This window comes from Tetrao urogallus, assembly GCF_951394365.1.
Source record: "Tetrao urogallus genome assembly, chromosome: Z".
Taxonomy (NCBI): Eukaryota; Metazoa; Chordata; class Aves; order Galliformes; family Phasianidae; genus Tetrao; species Tetrao urogallus.
Genome location: NC_136816.1, coordinates 34,669,232 through 34,684,297, shown reverse-complemented (window position 1 = coordinate 34,684,297; position 15,066 = coordinate 34,669,232).

The following is a 15,066-nucleotide window of genomic DNA, read 5'->3' as shown; positions in this document are numbered from 1 at the left end:
AATGTAAATTGCAAGATTACAGCGCATCATTTCAAGTGCTGCTTTCCATGCTGTTTTCCTCCTGGAAGTAAGAAGTACACAGAATCATAACAGTGGGAAAAGACCTCTGGCATTAGTTCAATAGTCAACCTATCACCACCATGCCACTGAGTATGTACCTCAGTGCTCATTCACATGGTTCTCAAATATATCCAGAGACAGTGACTCCAGCCTGTTCCAAGGGCTCACCACTCTTTCTGAGAATAATTTTTTTCGTAAATATCCAACCTGAACCTCTGCTGAAAAGCATCTACCCAACATCCAACCAACAGAAAGCTTCCATTTCATCAGCTTCAGAGACTTGCTGGAAAGTTAACTACTGGGTTTGCTGGTTAGCTCAGAAAGTCATGGATGTAAAGCAGCTGCACAAACACACGTGACTGTCTTGCCTGGAGCACAGCACCACAGGACTGTGGATACCCCAATGTCATGCTGCCTGAGCTGTCCCTGTTAGAAATAAGTGGGTGAGCAAGCACTGATTTCACTAAAGTACTCCTCACTTGACTTCCACAAATTTTCCCCTCTAAAATATCCAGTGTGGCTTGCTCTTAGCTGATTTACGTTAATTGGGAATATGTCTTACAGTCAATAGAAAGAGAGGAAGGAGAAGGAATGAAGGGACAGGTCACACAGGAGCACCTTCCATCCACCCAATCTGATCCAGTACACAACCTGTCAATGCTTTATGGGCTGGTTTGGCCCGGTTCCAAGACCAGCGGGGCGGAGGGATCTGCAGATCCACGCCTCTGGAAAAGGGAAATAGGGGACCCCAAAATAATTGAAAACAACGGCAATAATCTGAGGTGGAACAAATGATTTACTAAATGTAGTATCAGCAAAGTACAATGAGAGAGAGAGAGTGTGTCTGAATGGTAGATAGACCTCACCACAATGCTGAGGTGAGAAGTGCAGTCCAGTTGAGTGAATGAAGAAAAAGAGACGGCAAAGCGCAGACAGCAATGCGCAGATGGCGAAGCAGGCGAAGAAGAAGGAATCAGGTGACCTTGCACAGAGTTGTATCTCCTCGCTGACCGCACAGCCTCCTGGGGAAATGTAGTTCTTCTCCGTCGGACAAACATTCGGAACTCAAGAATCAGAAGTCAAACCCCCCAATGCATTACATGATGTTATGGTGTGGAATACTGATAACCAAAAATCATAAAACCATGACACAACCCCAGCTGCAATAGTGGCATTTCCTCCCACTGCAGCTTAAAAAGAGAAACTGTATAGCTTTCTCCTGGGGAGACACGCATCCTGAAGGAAAGATGCAAATCAGCTTAGGGAATACATTGATATGGAAATGTATTTGTGCATGCTGTCCTCCAGGAAATATCTAGCTTGGCACAGCTATTAAGTCAAAAAGAAAATATGTTTCTGATTTTATGTGTAAGAATGTGATTTCACTGAAAATGAAGGAACCCATCTCTCATGCATGTTTACTACAGCTGTGGAATGAGATGCTCTGCCATCATGCGTCATGTTCTACATTTGGTAGGACACAGAACTCCTGACCCCTGAACATTCCAGCCCTCTGATGCCCACCCAGCAGTGCTCCATGAGGGAGGTGGTGGATGCTTGAGCCAGCTAACGCTTCCCGTTCCTTGTGCTGCTGTACTGCCAGATAGAGCAGATCCCCCCCCTGAGCAGCTAGGACCCAGAAGCCTCACTAAGGACTGCCAACAGAGACACAGCCTTCGGGATAGCCATAACAAGTCAGAGTAGGTAAGGCCACATGCCACCATCTCACCTGGAGAGCCATCTCCTGCCCACAGGGCCTCAGATATGAAGCCTTGAGAGGCCCTGAGTCACTGTTTGTCCAAATTATCACATTACACACTCCCCAGGAAGGGGCGCAGCTCTTGGCCAACAGGTTCTGCAACTGCATGCTCATCATTCTCAATAAACAACACTGCTCGAAGCCCAGTCTGGACCTTAGGACTTCCTTTCCCGATGTGTATGTAGACACAAATAACAGATCAGAACATGAACGGATGGAGAAGGCTCCTGCTAAGGGAGTGGCTGATGGCTACCACCACCTCACTGGCTATTTTTCAGATCAAGGTCCACTGTGCACTGCCTCTTAATTAATCCAAAGGAGAGTTCCCGAGCAGAGCTATGGTTTTTGACACCCCCACATGACTCTCAGGCAGCTGTGGAATCCAGAATACTTCCACATAAGAACAACATCAAGCAAAAAAAGTTACACATGAGAACAGTTCACTGTTAGCCAGATTGCTAATTTCTTTTTAAGGATATGGTTTGTCTTAGGCACGTTTCCATACAAAATGAAATATTTTGAAAGTATCAAAACTGAAAGGACCCCTGCTTGCCCTTAAAGATTAATAAAAGGAAAAGGAATAGAGTAAGCTTATGTGTACAGCACAGGAACCACAATATCACGTCACCCCTTCAACTGCTGTAAAACCACAAGTACAGTTTCACTGTAAAACACACAACCCCACACTGGAAAACAAAAAAACAAAAAAACAAAAAAAACAACAGAAAATAAACAAAGAAAAAAAAACACACATCAAACAGCCATTCATCAAGCACAGTGCGATTAAGATACGCTTGGACTGGGAGAGCGGGACTGACTGGCAGACTGAGCAGCAGCCCAAGCCGGCACAGGGGCGGGCAGTCCCTGCCGCAGGACGGCGCCTCCAAGCTCTGCCGCCGGGCTGCCGCCGGAACCCGTCACTGCCACCTCACTTCAATCACAACGTTATCCGTACCCCACTGCAGTACGCGGAGCTACCGAGGGGCCCCGGCCCATGCAAGACCCCCGGGACGCAGAGGCTGCGGGCAGGGAGCAAAGCGGGCCGCCACCCGCGGCCCCGTCCGGGGCAGACTCCCTCGCCTCCCCCCGGGTCGGAGGGGTCTGGCGGGGGGACCCGCGGGCACAGCCACCCCCAGCACCTGCCCTCTCCGCCGGCACGGCCCCGCGAAGCCCCGCTCCGGCCCGGCCCGGCCCCGCCTGCTGCCGGCAACCCAAGCTCACCTCACCGCGCTCTGCCGCCGGGCTGCCTCGGCCGGAGCAGGAAGGCGGCCGCTGCCGCGCCCCCCGCAGCCCCCGGCGCCTCCCGCGGGGAGGGCGGTGCTGGCGGCCGGGCGGGGGGCAGGAAGTGCGGAGCGGGGCGCGGAGGAAGTCTGGCGGGCAGCGGGGCAGCGCGGGCGGGGACTGACTTCACCCAGCGCCGCGGAGCGGGGCTGCGCCGGGCTGGGGGGCGGCTTCGGGCGAGCGCGCACTGTGGGTGGAGGACAGCGGCTCCCTGCTACCGGTCCGATCGTGACCGCAGGCGGTGGCGTGTCATATGCGGAAAGCCAAAAGCGGAAAGCCAAAATCGGAGCGAGGTGAGACCGGGCAGAGCTGTTCTAAACCCGTTTACGGGTGGTTTTTGCTACCAAAACGGTGAATGGTTGGAGAACGTGTCTATTCCATTGTTAGTCTTTCAGCTGAACGCTTTCCACCGTCTGGTTCTGAACATTGCTTTTGCCCGTTGGCTTCTCTGAGTGGAACATACACAGCTGAGCGAGAGCAGAGCACGGAGCTGCAGCAGCTGGTTCAAGGGCTGTGCGGGAGAACTTCTGCATCTCTTCGGCAAAAGTTACTATTTTGAGATAAATTCCCTTAATGGGCTGGGTGCAGTAATTTGATGCGTACAAATACAGTGATCGTAAGAAAGTGGTTCACTTATGTTAGAACAGAAAGATGGTAAAAATAAACACCAATAAAAGTACTTACTAGGAATCGTCGTGCAAGCAGAAAATAGAAAGGTTGCCTGCAGCTGGAAGTACTGTTTAATTTTCCCCATCTTGCTTACAGCCAGAAGTTCTACAGACATACTCAGTTACTTCCCTGCCTCAGGAGATTTTCAGCTCTTCCCACAGATTGCAAATACAAGGTCTCAGACACAGAAGTGGCTGTTGTATCACGAGCTTGCTGACAAAAAGAAGTTCTTCAACAAGAACGTTGCAGGTTCAGCAATGTCTGCAGTGTGGATCCAATGAGAATAAATTACTAGAGTTCAGTTGCTGCAGCATATGCAGTCTGCACAAAGTGGTCCTAAAGACATTGAAGGACAATGACGGTAGCAGAACTAGTTCAAAATACTTATCAGTACTCAACACCTGCTGGTGTTTTAGGAAGTATCAGTAGCTGATACTGACAGAGAGGAGATTATGAATAGCTCAGAGCTGCAGAGCAACGGCTCTTGTGTAAAAAAAATAGGTCATCATAATAAATCCTGTTCTATTTATTTATTCTGTCTACTGATGGTCATCTTTACTTTCTCTGTTAACTAACGTGTAGGCTGCAGTTACAACAAGTGTTGCATAAAGGATGGTTGAACATTCAACATTAGCAAACACGTATCATCTTTTAAATGAATAGGCATGCATTTTAACAGAAAACTGAGAAAAAGGGAAGTCTTGCCTTTAAGTTTTGTGATAAAACAAAGAATTCTTGAAAGAAAATCTCTCATTTTGGTCTGCAAGAAAAAATGGATGGGACATAGCAGCAGAGAGTTCAACATAGTTTCCCGATTGCAATATATGCACAATGCTTCTGTGGTCTTTCAGAACTGTATCCTGATTTCTTTGAAGCCAATAGCAGTGCATGTCAATGTTAAGCTGCAGAGGAGTTCAGTAACAGCAACACTGTTCTTTCTAACAGGGATGAGCTTGTTAGGCTTGTGAAGGTTGGGGGCAGCTTGGGATGTAGCAATCATGAGGTGGTGGAGTTCAAGATCTTGAGTGGAAGAAGTAAGTTAGCAAAAAGTAGGACTGCTGCCCTGGACTTTCAGAGAGTCAACTTCGACCTTTTCCTAGACCTACTTGGAGGTATCTCATGGGTTAAGAGTGCTAAAAGGTAAGGGGACTTGTGAGAGCTGGGCATCATTTAAACAGCACTTCTTCTAAACTCAAGATCAGTGCATCCGTAACAGTAGGAAATCAGGGAAGGGAGGCAAGAGATCTGTGTGGATGAGCAAGGAGCTCATGGATAAGATCAAAAGGAAGAAGAATGTCTATGAAATGTGGAAAAAGGGCCTGTCCTCTTGAGAAGAGTATAGGACTGCTGTCAGGGCCTTCAGGGAAGCAACAAGAAAGGCTAAAGCTCGCCTGGAGCTGAAGCTGACAAAGGAGATAAAGGATAATAAGAAGGTTTTGTTTTGTTTTGTTTTGTTTTTAAGTATGTTAATAGTAAAAGGAAGAGTAGGGATAATGTGAGTCCCCTGATGAGCAAGGGAAGTGTCCTCGTAATGGGGGATGCTGAGAAGGCAGAGATGCTGAACACCTTCTTTACTTCAGTCTTCACTTCAGAGACTCCCCCTTAGGGCTCCTGAACCCTGAAGGGAAAAGAGAGAATCTGGGAAATTGAGAGCTTCCTTCTGGTTGAGGAGGGGGAGCATCTTGGTGGGATCAATGTACACCAACCCATGGGCCCAATTGGGATGCATCTACGTGTGGTGAGGGACTTGGCAGGGGTGATTGCCCTCTCTCTATCTGCTCTCTATCGTCTTTGAGACGTCTTGGGGAATGGGAGAGGTAGGTGCCTGAAGATGAGGATAGCCAGTGTCACCCTGGTCTTCAAAAAGGGCAAGAAAGAGGATCAGGGAAACTACAGGCCAGTCCATCTTACCTCTGCCCTGGAAAAGTGGTGGAACAGCATGTTCTAGATGCCATCTCCAAGCAACTGGAAGAGAAAGTTATTAGGGGTAGTCAGCATGGGTTCACCAAGGGAAAATTGTGCTTGACCAACTTCAGAGCCTTCTAAGATGGCTAGGTGGGTAGGTGGGGGAGGGCAGTGGATGTTGTCTACCTTGACTTCAGCAAGGCTTTTGATACTGTCCCCAACAACATCCTAATGAAGCTGAGAAAGTGTGGGATAGATGAGTGGATGGTGAGGTGGGTTGAGAACAGGCTGACTGGCAGAGCACAGAGGGTTGTGATTGGTGGGGCAGAGTCTACTTGGAGACCTATGACTAGCGGTGTTCCTCAGGGGTTGGTGCTGGGTCCAGTCTAGTTCCATGTTTTTATTTATGACCTTGATGAGGGGATAATGTCCACCCTCAGTAAGTATGGTGATGATACAAAGCTGGAAGGAATGGCTGACACAGCAGAAGGCTGTGCTGCCATTCAGCAAGACCTGGACAGACTGAAGAGCTGGACAGCAAGAAAACAGATGAAGTTTAACAAAGCAAGTATAGAGACTTGCACCTGGGAAGGAATAACCACAAGTATCAGTACAGGTTGGTTTCTGCCTATTTGAGAGGAAGTACTTTTTAAGTCACACAGCTTTGCAGATACTCCTTGGAAAATGAGTATATTAATGCCCTCAACCCCAAGAGGTTCACTCACAAATTTGTCTACCTTTGTCTCTGACCTTTATTATGATAATTTGTACATACCTGCACATACACAGGTAATACATAACTACTATGAATACATTTCCCATGGACACTGTAGCATTCCTATTTGATCAGGAAGAGGAATGCAGAGCTATTGGAAAGGGTCAAGAGGAGGCTGACAAAGATGATCAGAGGGCTGGAGCACCTCTCCTATGATGAAAGGTTGAAAGAGTTGAGTTTAGCCTGGAGAAGACTGAGGGGAGAGCTCAGTGAATCTTCCAGTACTTGAAAGGAGCTTAGAAGCAGGAGGAAGACCAACTTTTATGCAAGTAGATAATAATAAGACAAGGGGGAATTACTTTAAACAGAAATAGGGGAAATTTCAGTAAGGCGTTATGAAGTAATTCTTCACTCAGAAAGCACAATGAGGCACTGGCACAGGCTGCCCAAAAAAACTGTGTATGCCTCGTCCTGGAAGCATGCAGTGCCAGGCTGAATAGTGCTGTGGGCAGCCTGAGCTGGTGGGAGAAACAGCACTGCCCATGACAGGGGTTTGGAACTGGATGATCATTGAGATGTTTTCCAATCCAAGTCATTTTATGATTCTGAAATTCACAACGATTCTGTGAATTTATCTCTCTCACAAATTGTTAGACATGAGCTGCATTTCTCAGGTCATTTCTCAAATACTTCCAGAAGTAGAAATGTAAAAAATATATTAAGAGTCATTGCAACATTAGTCAGTCAAGAAAGCAATAGTCTAGAGGGAGTTAACAGATTTTAAATACTCTGATTCTAATCGTATCCTTGCCATTAATTTCTGTGAAGCCCTTGGCACATCATTTAAAATCTTAGGTTTGAAAATAAGTCTCCAACTCATAGTCAAGGAAAAGATGTAGATGTGGTGCAGATATGTTATGGCATTCCCTTTCCTTCTGTATATAGTACAAGAGGCCCTTGGTATTTTTTAAATGAAATTAAAAATCTAATGCTTAGATGTCATTTTAACCATTTCTAATAGCACCATGTACCGAATGCGTATCCTATATTTTACAAACCCATGAACTGGCGTTATCTTGGGTGATATCTTACATCCTTGCTGCAACATAAGGATTGAAAAGGATTTGTTTTTCTTGCAGACAGTTTTTATAGAAAGCTTTTTATGGAAGTTTTTATCAGGTAGTAATTGAAAGTTGGTATTATTTCTCATTATGAAAACACAATATATTCATATAAAAATATATGCCACAATAACTAATGAAAAAAATTGTCTTACAATTATAAATGCAGAAGAACTGTAAGTGTAATACCAGTTTCAGGCCTAGAAGAAAAGCAAATCTTACAGCATTATTCACTTTCGACTCATTTTTTTGGTCACACACAGAGCATCATAACAACGAGCTTATTCAGCATGTCCAGGTCAAATGCAGCTTAAGCATAATTCTTCTCCTGCTCCTTTCCCCTCCAAAAAGGAAAATAAGACAACAAGACAAAACAACCACAATGAAAAAGAACTTAGGCAGAAAGGAGAAGAGTGCAAGGAAAATCTGTTGAAGTAGATCCTAAGCTTACAGTGGGATTCTGGAATTTAACTGAAACTGTTGAATTATGATGTCAGCTGGGCTCACTTTTCCTTCAGGTAAACCCTATCCCTCCATTGTCAAAAGAGTTTGATCTCTCATTTTAAAGTCTAAGATTTCGTCTTGCATCCTTTCTAGTCAAAACATCTTCAGTAGGGCCAGTGGGAAAAAGACCAAGAAAAAAACCAGTGCTTCACTGTGCTAGAGATGCAGATTTCATTTTTTGACATCAACACTCTTGTTGCTGTGCTCTACTCCCTTTCGAAATCAAACTGAGAAAGGAGGATTTAAAATCAGCAAAACAGTCTAGATCTGTGCATGTCTTACCTAAGATGTTTAATACTGTCTAATAGTAACTGAAGTAGATCTGACTTCTTCAGACTTCCTCGTGGCAGTCCTACATCCCAGTTTCTTTTCTGTTTCACCATCAAAGACCTTTTTGTTTTCTTTTTTTTTTTTTTTTTAAATACTATTTTAAATTTCCTTATATCACAGAGAAATAACAACTCTAAAGATTTAGGAGAGAAATAGACTTACTTGAACCATTTGCTTATTTACTCATATGCTTTTCTGCCAAATGGCAAGCTAAAACAATCCGTTTTTATCTTTTTAGTAAAAAGAAAAACAAATTAAAATAAAGAAATCAAAAACATCAGTCTGCTTCTTCCATTTCTGAAAACCTCCTGATAGAACAAGATCTTCAAAATCAGTCATGAGATCATCTTCTGGAGACACATTACCAAAATAATGTCTGGTCATCATCAACCAGCAGAGCCACAAAGTTTCAAATTATTGGAGAAAGGCATTAGCCGTATTTGGATAAGAGTAGGTTTAGTCATTTTTACCATACTATTACTCCCAATGACCCCAAACAACAAAAAAACTGAGTGTTATCCCCTGCCTCTTCTCTCCTCCTGTCAAGGAAGAACATCTAAAATCCAGGCTACATTTTTCAAAGGTGCAGTGATATTACAATATGAAACACCACTTTTAAAACACATTTGCCAAAAACAGATAGGAAATAGTGTAATCTTCTGCACAGTGTGCGAGTGTGCATGCATACATTTTTTCTAAGTTCTTACTGGCTGATGTGCACACTCAGGGTCTGTTTTTATGCAAAAAAACCCACCAACAACAACAATAACAAAAGGGCTTTCCAGTCAATGTATGCTCTTCTACATTTTGCAGGACGTACACTTAATGTTCCCTCTAGGAGGGGGCAGGGACACATGCCTCCAGACCAGTCTGCTCAAAGTCCCATCCAGCCTGGCCTTGAATGCTTCCAGGGAGGGGGCATCCACAGCCTCACTGGCCAACCTGTTCCAGTGTCTGACCACCCTCACAGTGAGGAATTTCTTCTGACTTTTAGTGTAAATCTACTCTCTTCCAGTTTAAAGCTATTTTCTCCTGTCCTTTCACTGCCTGCCCTAATAAAAAGTCACTCCACAACTTTCCTGTAGGCCCCCTTCAGGTACTGGAAGGCCTGTATAAGGTTTCCTCCAAATGTTCTCTTCTCCAGGCTGAAGATCCCCAGCCCTCTCAGCCTCAAAGGCAAAATGCTCCAGCCCTCTGTTCACCTTCTTGGCCCTCTGGACCCAGTTCAACAATTCCATGTCCTTCTTGTGCTGAGGGCTCCAGAACTGGACACTGTACTCCAGGTGGAGTATCATGAGAATAGCATAGAGGGGCAGAATCATCTCCCTCATCCTGCTGGTCACAATTCTGATGCAATTCAGGGTACGGTTCGCTTTCTGGGCTGCAAGTACACATTGCTGGTTCATGTTGATTCTTTCATCAACTGATACCCCCAAATCTTTCTCTTCAGGACTGCTCTCAAGCCATTCTCAGCCCAACCTGTATCTGTGCCTGAAAATATCCCAACCCAGGCGCAGAATCTTGTACTTGGTCTTGTTGAACTTCATGAGGCTGTCACAGGCTCACCTCTCAAGCCTGTCCAGGTTCCTCTGAGTGGCATCCCTTCCCTCTAGCATGTCAAGTGCACCGTTCAGCTTGGTGTTATCTCAAACTTGCTGTGGGTGCACTCAATCCCACTGTCCATATCACCTACGGAGATGTTAAATAAAGCCAGTCTCAACACCAATCCCTGAGGAGCACCACTCATCACCAGTCTTCATTTGGATGCAGAGCCACTGACCACAACTCTCAGTGTGACCATCCAGCCAATTCCTTATCCAGCAAATGTTCCATCTGCCAAATCCATTTTTTTCCAATTTGGGAACCAGGATGTAATGCGGGACAGTGTCAAATGCTTTGGACAGGTAGATGATGTCAGTTGCTCCTCTTGTATCCACTGATGCTGTAACTCCATCATAAAAGGCCACCAATTTGTCACGCATTATTTGGCTGTACTTGTGAAATGGAAAGTGGGAAACAGAACTATCTAGCAACTGAGGGCTCTGAATGCAGGACTATTAGCAAGATAAAAACAAGCAAACAAAAACAAACAAACAAACAAAAAACCCCCTATGTTCTACCAAAATCACAGAAGTTCAAATGACAAGTTTCACATGGTTAGTTGCTCATTTGAAGTCAATGCTTTGTTTTGTGGAACTAGTTCCTGTGAGACATCGGTGTCAAATTTGTAATCTCATGGCTCACAAGAGCAAGCTAATAGAGAATGACAGCCTTACAAGTGATTTAGTACAAAGACAAAGCAAAACATTTATTTCCGCTAGGGTTGATAGCTAATTGTCCACACTTGCGCTGATGCTGCTACCAAAATTAGCTCACTGGCTACTTAAGTCAAATCTCTTATTGCTATCAGCAGTTCAAAGATGGCATGTACAGAATGCCACTGAAACTAGGAGAATGAGGTGACTGCACTCCCATCACAGCAACAGAAGTAAGGAAGTGTCACCTTTGGAATGTGACACATTATTCTAGCTTCTGTGCTGTACAGACCTGGGTACCAGAGCAAAATCTGAAAATTCAGCCTAAGCACAGCCCTTATGATAGTCTGTTACATCTGCAAACCTGCAAGAATTGGTGCTGCACAACAGGAATAAATAGATAAATATATAAAAATCAATTGATTCTGCATCACTGTTATCTGAGGAGGTGAAACTGGTCAGCAAACAAGAATTGTAGTTTGTGGAGATAACCACCAGGTGGTATTAATCACATAGTGTGGGTATCTGCTGAATTTTCTCTTTGGGGGATTTCTTGAGGTTGTTAGCATTCACTCGTGTTTATACCTGTGAACAGGATGAACTATACAAAACCACATCAACTGTGAGCAATTGCTCAAATACTTCTACACCCAAAACACCAATGATAAACATTCTCCAGAGTCACTGTTCCTGTTAGCAGGACATTCCCTTTTTGTTCCTTCTAATGAACAGATGTTACAAAATTAGGATGTTTGCAAAAATAAACAGTATTTTTAGAAGTACTATTCAATCAGCTGGTTATTGTATTTTCAGATTTGATTTTCAATCTCAAGTCAAAAAGCCTATGCTGCTTAATAAATTCTTCGCTTGAGATGCAGTGCATGAAAATCAAGGTCTGGGTGAAGGCTGATAACAAGCTGTGTTCCCTAGGGACCAGTTCCCCAGGCATCAGTCTTGGGACCGGTGCTCTTGGACATCTTTATCAATGACATCAATGATGGAATTGAGTGCAGCCTCAGCAAGTTTGCTGACAACACCAAGCTGAGTGGTGCGGTTGACACAGTGGAAGGAAGGGATGGCATTCAGAGGGACAAAACAGACTGGAAAGGTGGGCCTGGGTGAATCTAAAGAGGTTAAACACAGCCAAGTGCAAGGTTTTGCACTTGGGACAGAGGAATCCCTGGCAAAACAGACTGGCAGGACAAATTTTTGGGAGTAGCCCTGCAGAAAAGGACCTCAGGGTCCTGATGGATGAAAAACTTAACATGAGCCAGCAGTGTGCTCTTGCAGCTCAGAAAGCAAATGGTATCCTTGGCTCCATCAGAAGAGGGGTGGCCAGCAGGGACAGGGAGGTGATTGTCCCTCCCTACTATACCCTCCTGAAGTCCCATCTGGAGTACTGCATCCAGGTCTGGGGCCCCCAATACAAAGAAGACAGAGAGCTGTTGGAGATAGTCCAGAGGAGAGCCACAAAGATGATCAGAGGACTGGAGCACCTCCCCTACGAAGACAGACTGAGGGAGCTGGGCTTGTTCAGCCTAGAGTGAACAAGGTGCGAGGTGACCTCACTGCAGCCTTCCAGTACCTAAAGAGAGCCTAGAAACAGGAGGGGAGCCAACTCTTTACAAGGGTAGGTAACAGCAGGACAAGGGGAAATGATTTTAAGTTGAAGGAAGAAAGCTTTAGGTTGGATATCCAGGGAAAATTCTTTAACAAGACAATGGTGAGGTGCTGGAACAGGCTGCCCAGAGAGGCTTTGGATGCCCTGTCCCTGGAGCTGTTCAAGGCTGGGTTGGATGGGGCCCTGGGCAGCCTGGTCTAGTATTAAATGTGGAGGTTGGTGGCCCTGCCTGCAGAAGGGGGGTTGGAGCCTGATGATCCAACCCAACCATTCTCTGATTCTATGATTCTATGAAAATATGGATAGTACACTGTCCGTGGTTTATGGGCTGGTTCTGTGACTAGTGGGGTGGAGAGACCTGCAGATCTGCGCCCCGGAAAAGGGAAGCAAGAAAAAAGGGAAAAAGGGTAGAGAGATCGGTCTAGAAAAAAAGCAAACAGCAGAAATGATCTGAAGAGAAACAAATTAATTTACTAAATAAGATAACAAAGGGCAAGATAATGTGCTATAACACAATATAATACGATATAATTAGAACTGGAGCTAATAAACCAAGTAAAATGAGAGAAAGAGTGTCTAAAAACTGAAGGCCTTACTCTAATGCTGAGGTGAGACACTCTGGGGAGCTCACACACTGTGGGGACCAAAAGGGAAAAGGGTAGGTCATGAGACCTTGCCAGGGGTTTTATCTCCTCTCTAAACACAAAATCCTCTAGGATATGTAGTCCTTCTTCTCTTCTGGGACAGGTACCCAGAACTGGAGCATTAACTCTTTAACTCCCAGTGCACTACATGATGTTATGATGTGAAATACCAATAACCAAAAATCGTAAAACCATGACATACACACTACAAGAATGTTTTGAGGGTGTTCATTCACTACTCTAGCTTAATATCTGCTGCTCACTATAGCAATGGTGAGATTGAGATCTCCAGACCGTTCTAGACAAACCTAAAAATCTGCCCTGTCGCACTGAAAAATAAATAGAATTGTAGAATCATTAGGATTGGAAAAAACATCAAAGATCATCTAGCTCAACAATCCACCTATCGCTAATATTGCCCTCTATATACAAATACACAGATCCTAATCTGGTTTTACAATTCTTGTGTTTCAACTGACTCTGATTTACACAGCTACAGAAAATGCATCAGTTGCCTACAATCCCCACAAGCATCAGAACATCATCTTCAGGAAACTGAGTGAGAGTATAAGAGTACAAGAACACCAAGTTTTCTGGGACCTTCCTCCACCATTTCTTTCTCAGTTACCACTGAGAAGAAATGTTGTTCAATATTATGTACTGTTTTTCCCCTAGATTAGATTATTTTAAGGGGACTGTTGATACACAGAGAAGCAGTGGTAGAAAGAATAACGCTTGCAATGCTAAAACTATCACTGAATTTGTTTAGGAAACAGCAGGCAAAAGGCTATTCAGAGCTGCAATCACGAGGATATGGTGCACGACAAAAGATCTGGTCCTGTTGCTTTATGTTGGAAGGAGCCATGCAGTAGAAGCCCTGCTATGGTCAGGGCTCTGCTATTTTGCCTGCTTTTGGCTTGCTAAGACTAACTCCTGGAATTCATTTGTATTCTTTTGCGCAGCCATGGACTACTTTAGTTCTGATGCTAATCCACACACAAGCACTTTTCATAAGCTGACTGCTCTTTAGCACATAAAAGCACATACAACCCAAAATAGTCTCAGAGCTCATCTGATCTGCATGTCAGCCCATGCACCAGCCTGAGCAGCAATTTGTGGCCACCTCTTGTAGAAAGCAGTTGGCTCTAATCCAACATTCATGGGCTTCTATAGACTAGAAGGCTCTAAAAATAATGCGGTTGAAATAATACACTGAAGACTAGAATGCAACAGCCCTTTGAAGAATAGCTGAGCACAAACTGTCTCAGTGCCTGGGAAGCAGGGGACTAATTGCACTGATTATTTTTCATATGCTGCCAACAGACTTGTGGCTGCCCCCAGAATCTTCTAGGATGTGGGAGAGAGAAAATATTCTCACTTATTTTGCGGTGGTGGCCCAGCAGTACTCCAATCTGTGTGCCATTCACCCCAAAGGTTTGTTAGCTAGGTCTGTTACATTTTCCTATACCTCCTGTGAGTGGCTGCCATTTCAGATGAGAAAGAGGATCCAAGACATCTCCAGGTCATTACATCTGAAGATTTCTCTTTCCCCTTTTCCCCAGTACAGAAGACAATTCAATGAGGCATTTGGAAGAAAATCTTCTTTTGTGAATCTCTGTGTATCTGCTGTGATTTGTGCAGTATCTCCAACTTTTGTTTCAAGATGTAGCACTTTTTTCAAGAACTGGCATTCATTCCTATACTTTGTAGCTCTCCCAGAAAACACAGACAGGGCCTTACATCTGCATTGCACAAGACTTATAACTGATAAGTATGATATTTTATATGTAACCCTATTTAAATATTTAAGGTTCTATGCCTGCCTTTTAGCTGCTGATGTCCAGTGTGTTCATGTGTAACATATAGTGCAACAGAAATCATAAGCTACCATGTCAACAGAAATAGAAGTACACTATGAAGCTACAGCTAGCAAGACAAGAATATTTACCTGTACGCTGGGAAAATAACAAAAACTGACATGACATCATAAAGGTTTTTGAAACACTGTGCTTTAAAGCACTCCCCTGTTCACTGTCACAGTTTGAGTCACTGCACATTTGAGAATAACCACTGAAAGCCACGCTGCAATTTCTGAGTAAGTGCGTGAATGTAGCACAGTGGCACTGTCAAGCTTCACCTAAACAATTGATGAAAATCTATGGAAACTTGCTACATGCCAGAACAAATTGCTACACACCGTAA